Raw genomic sequence first — 6000 nt, 5'->3', positions numbered from 1 at the left:
TTTTAAAAAAAATTTAACTAAAAGAATTCAACCATTAATTTATCTCCAGACACCCCTTTTCACTGATCAGGGCTGAGGCACCACAAATGCATATTTATACACACATACACACCCAAAGGCAATTTAAAGCAAATTAAAGTAGTTACTGGTAGGTTCTAGGGAGGTGGAAGGAAACCAGAAGATCTGGCAGCAACCCACAAGCATAGAGAACATGTGACTGTGTTTCAATCTTGGGAGAGCCAAGGGGTAGTAATGCTACTCGCTGTGCTTATATCATATAAAGCAAATGGATAAAACAGTTTTATCATCAGACTGTAAAACATTAACCATAAAAATATTCCTCTCATTTTTATTGTTGCCATGATGTGTGAAAATGCCCTGAATTCACACTGCACATGTTGCATAAGAATTATAGTGGTATAACATATTTAATGGGTTCTAAAACCAGAAGAAAGGCAAATGCCTCAATAAATAAAATAGCATAAACAACAACTTTTTAGATTAAAAGATAAAAAAAAAAAATCATTAAGCTCACATGAAAAACAATACATGGCCTTTCTGGCATCTTTACAACATGGTTCTACCACCTACATTCTTCACATTGTGGTATATGGTAAACAGAATTGGTTTTCTTTTGGTTTGTTTTTCCAAAAGCAAAAATTGCAGTTTTGTCTCTTCAGCCTGAAGAATCTTTCTCCACATGTTTGCTAAAACTCCACCAAACACTGATTGATCCTTTTCCAGAACTATATACCAGATTTTTGACAGTCCATTGGCCTGGTTTCACATTCTATGACCATTCTAGGACCTTTTAGAAACAGATGTTTTTATATTAAGATCACATGACACAATCACTGCACACAGGTGAAATCCATTCACCTAATTATGTGCCTCTAATGGTTACTGGTTGCACAGGAACTAATCTAGAATTCATGTAGACCAGATGAGGTTCTTCAAATGTCCATTTTTGTGCACCTGTGTCTATTTAGCCTAAGATTCCTGTTCATAGTTTACAGGAGTGGAACCAGACAGTGTGCTGTAGTAACAAACCTTCCTCAAGGTTCAGTGAATTGTGCATTCCAAGATGCTATATCTTTTTATTACCGCAGTAGTAAAGAATGGTTATTTGAGTAAATGTGAACATTCACATGTTTGGCTGATTGGAAAATTGCATAAATGAGCAGGTGAACAGGTGTATATAGATTCACTGATAGCTTTGTTAATAACACATATACCTGGAGATTCAGGTAATTATCCAATCAACCAATCTTCTGAAAGCACTGCAATGGATACAATCATGCAGATAATTGTTCAGAGCTGCAGTTAACATTCACATCAAATATCAGAACAGGGAACCGTGATCTCACAGCTATTGGTGGCCAGGAGTCAAGCGAGTAAATGGTGGCATTCTCTATTCGTGTAAACAATTACAGTGGCGTATGCAGAATAGATGAAAGTGGGTTATACCGCCCTGTCATGCAGCATTTGTAGCATTTCTGAAAATGTAATAAAGAACAGGAAGTCCCAAAGTGATTGCAGTTCATAAAGGAGCAAGGTGGGCAAAAAACAAAGATCTTTAATATTGGGACATACAGAAGGTCTCTGTTTTGTCTACTAACACTTAACACACTTTTAATCAAAGTTGGTGGGGAAAAGACTTGTCCATCAAAGATTACAAGAGAGAATTTTGGGTATAAGGCAGGAAATTATAACATTATACCGACATACAAATTACAAATTATCTAGAGTTTCCCCTATTGTGTGTGTGTGTGTGTGTGTGTGTGTGTGTGTGTGTGTGTGTGTGTGTGTGGTTCTTAAAAAATTCAACTAAAAGAATTCAACTATTAATTTATCTCAAGACACCCTTTTACTGTTCAGGGCTGAGGGCTAAAAATATTGCGGTCAGGGCACGTCTTGAAGGAAGCATGCGTTTGCCCCACCCTCCTTTTGTTTGTAGTTGTCATGTGTGTCAGAGTTAGCCAGTGGGAGGGAACCAGCAATCCCAAATTGTTTGAGAATGAAAACTTTGAAAAGGACGTTCCTGTTAAACAGGAATCAGAATCTACATTGAATATATATATCAGGTGTATATACACACACCTTATTTATAGGTATACATTTACAACCAGATTAACGTAAAACATGAATACAGAAAAATTCTCCTGAAAGTTCTCCAACAGCTAACGCTACATAAATAACTAATAATAGTTATGAAAAAAACAAAGCATGGCCATGTCTTATTAGCATTATCCATAATTATGACATAAAAGGTACAATGTACAAGTCATGTGCAGTATTTAAAAACAAGCCTTGCTGTCACTTTACTCACACAACTGACTGCTGTATTTGTTAACACAAAAAGGGAATTAATCAGTTACTCACTCAGTCACTTCTGTGTCTTTTGAATGTTTAAAACAAATCTTCATTGTCATGCAATATCTCACAAAAGTAAGTGCACCCCTCACATTGGATATAGTTTAGAGTAGGCAGCTTGTATAGCAGAACAGATTTACTGTCCTTTAAAAATAACTTAACATACAGCTATTATTGTCAAAATACCTGGCAACAAAAGTAAGTACACCCTAAGTAAACATGTCAAAACTGTGTCCAAAGTGTCAAAATTTTGTCTGAGCACCATTGTTATCCAGCACTGCCTTAATCCTCCTGGGCATGGAATTCACCAGAGCTGCACTGGTTGTTGCTGGGATCCTCTTTTACTCCTCCATAATGACATCACGGAGCTGCTAGATGTTAGACACATGGCGCTTCTCCACATTCTGCTTGAAGATACCCCACAGGTGCGCAATAAGGTTTAGGTCTGGAGACAAACTTGACCACTTGGGTAGTGAAGCTTTAGTCATTTTAAAAGGTGTGCTGACTATTTTTAACTTAATTATCCTGGCTCATTACACAACATGATTTCTTCAGGGAGCAAGGAAGGTTAGATCTAACCCTAATACACTCGACCATAATCAAGTCTGTGTGTACATTTTCATTACCTAAACAGAGCTTCTTTATTGTACAACTAAGCTTCAGCTGTAATGGGAATTGAGAATGGTGATGTGGAGGATGTTTTGTTTTGAAATATTGCAATATGTTAACTAAGATTTATCTTAAGGACATCTTGGTTTGAAACTGATCATCATTATTATTGTGTATAAAGTTTGAGAGAACACAATATAACAACACACACAAAATAAACTAAAATAACACAAATCTTCTGTCCTGGTCGGTGCTGCAGTCTCTTTATCTACTGTCTCACTGTCTTTTTTTTTTGTTTGTTTGCACCAAATGCACTTTATATCATGTTCCAGTTAAGTTTTGTGTAACTTTTTGTTGAATTTTAGTTTAGTTTTGTGTTATTTTTTGTTGATGTATGTAAAACATAATACATAAACATTGTGTCCATATTTTGCTGAGCGGTTTGTGATTTTAAAACACAGTGTCAGCTTAGGACATTAACATGATGTGACTGTTGAGGGGAAAAGAGTTAGGTAAAAATATTATTTAGGGAAAGGGGGTGGGGGTAACGGAGTGTAGGTGACGTTGCTCACTGGACAGCGTGTCCCGGTGTCTCCCCTTTTCTGTCCCATTGCCCTTTGTCCCCACCCTTAATAACGGTTACAAATGATGAGGTGTTAGGGGTTGCCACAGTGGATCCATCCTCCATACCCTTGTCCTCTACATCTGCCTCTTTCAAACCAACTACCTGCATGTCTTCCCTCACCACATCCATAAACCTCAGTCTGACCTCCTAAATCTCACACTACAGTCTTCCTCCTTCAGTTTCCACCATCTTATTCTTTTTTTTTAGTCCTCACTCTCCTCCTCTTCTTCTTCTTCACCTCCAAAACCATCCTACAGACCACCATCCGATGCTGTTTAGCTACACTTTCCCCTGCCAACACCTTACAGTCTCCAATCTCCTTCAGGTTGCATCTCCTGCATAGAACATAGTCCACCTGTGTGCACCTTCCTCCACTCTTATACGTCACCCTATGATCCTCCTTCTTCTTAAAATAAGTGTTCACCACTGCTATTTTCATCCTTTTAGCAAAATCTACCACCATCTGCCCTTCCACATTCCTCTCCTTAAGGCCATACCTACCCATCACCTCCTCATCACCTCTGTTCCCTTCACCAACATGCCCATTAAAGTCTGCCTCAATCACTAATCTTTCATTACTATGTACACCTTCTACCACTTCATCTAACTCCCTCCAGATTTTTTTCTTCTCCTCCATCTCACAACCCACTTGTGAAGCATAAGCACTGATGACATTTATCATCATCCCTTCAACTTCCAGCTTCACGTTCATCACCCTATCAAAAACTCTCTTCACCTCCACTACACTCTTACTGTACTCTTCCTTCAGAATCACCCCTACACCATTTCTCTTTCCATTTACACCGTAATAGAACAGTTTAAACCTCCTCCAATGTTCCTGTCCTTACTCCCTTTCCACTTGGTCTCCTGAACACACAACATATCCACCTTTCTCCTCTCCATCATATCAGATATCTCTCTCCCTTTACCAGTCATAGTACCAACATTTAAAGTGCCAACCCGAACCTCCAATCTCCTACACTTCTCCTTTTCCTCCTTCGGCCAACAGTAGCCCAATTTCCACCGGTAACCTGTTGGCTAACGATACCTGTGGAGGTCGTTGGTATGAAATTCAGGTTTGTGATCCGCATATTTGATTTGGTACATGCTTTATGCCAGATGCCCTTCCTAATGCAACCCTCTCTATTCATCCGGGCTTGGGACCGGCACTAAGAGTGCACTGGCTTGTGCAACCCTAATGGCTGGGTTTTATTTATAAATATATATATATATATATATATATATATATATATATATATATATACAGTTTATTTATTATTTATTTATTTATTTAATTATTATTATTATTTATTTACAGTTTAACCTAAATACAACATATTAGAATCTACCTCAAAACAAACAAAAACTATATATAATACTGAAAGTTTTAAACATAATTCTTTTGTTTGGTGTGAAAGAGGCAGATGTAGAGGACGGGAATGGGGGTGTATATGGAGACGGATGATCCGCTGTGGCGACCCCTATTGGGAGAAGCCGAAAGAAGAAGAAGAGGAAGAGGAAGAAGAGAACGAGGAAGGGGAGGAAGATTTCGAGTGTTTGAGCAGCCAATATTTCACTGCTATAACATGCCTAATGATTATGTAAACAAAAATAAAATAATAATTCTATTGAAGGTGAATTGTCAATATCTGTAGTGCGAAGCGGCTGTGCACAAATTGCTCCAGTTCCTCCACCTTCAAGAAAATCATGAATACTTTTCTTATTGGTTTGGAGACTAAAAAAATGGAGTTATCTTAATAAGCAGAGTGCCGCCATATTAGGTATCACCTGTTCTCGCGAGAGTTGGGATTGCTCCTCTTATGACTCCGGTTGTTCTGGGTACCTCGTGACCCCCAAGCGTCATGACCCTGCTGGTGTAAATGTCCTGAAGTCATAGCAGACAAGATCAGAATATCAGATCACACTTCTGAGGAGCCAAGCACTTAGACATCCATCATGGTTCCTATGTTTAAACCTCAACATAAGAGAATAAAGAGGTGCGCTGCAGTGTTTTTACGTACACTGAGCCTGTACATGAATTTGCACTAATTTACACTTATTTTACACAATGTAACTCTAATTTGAGTGCATCTGTAATTTGTCCTCTGTAACCCATCACTGTAATACAGGGGTCCCTAAACAACGGGCCGTGGATCATTAGGTACCTGTCTGCACAAAAAGCAGAAAGACCCTTTAAACATTATTTTATTTCCATTTTTTATTATTATTATTATTATTATTATTATTATTGTTCGCTTGTTTGTGTCGCAATGGTTTCCTATGCATCCCACTAGTTTTGCATTGTGGCGAGTTACATTTTCATTATATATGTAATTACATTAATAATTCAATTATATAGTATTATTAATAGTATAATATGCACACTATATAAA

The sequence above is a fragment of the Silurus meridionalis genome, chromosome 6, assembly GCF_014805685.1.
Source record: "Silurus meridionalis isolate SWU-2019-XX chromosome 6, ASM1480568v1, whole genome shotgun sequence".
NCBI lineage: Eukaryota > Metazoa > Chordata > Actinopteri > Siluriformes > Siluridae > Silurus > Silurus meridionalis.
Note: the sequence above shows the minus strand (reverse complement) of the source record.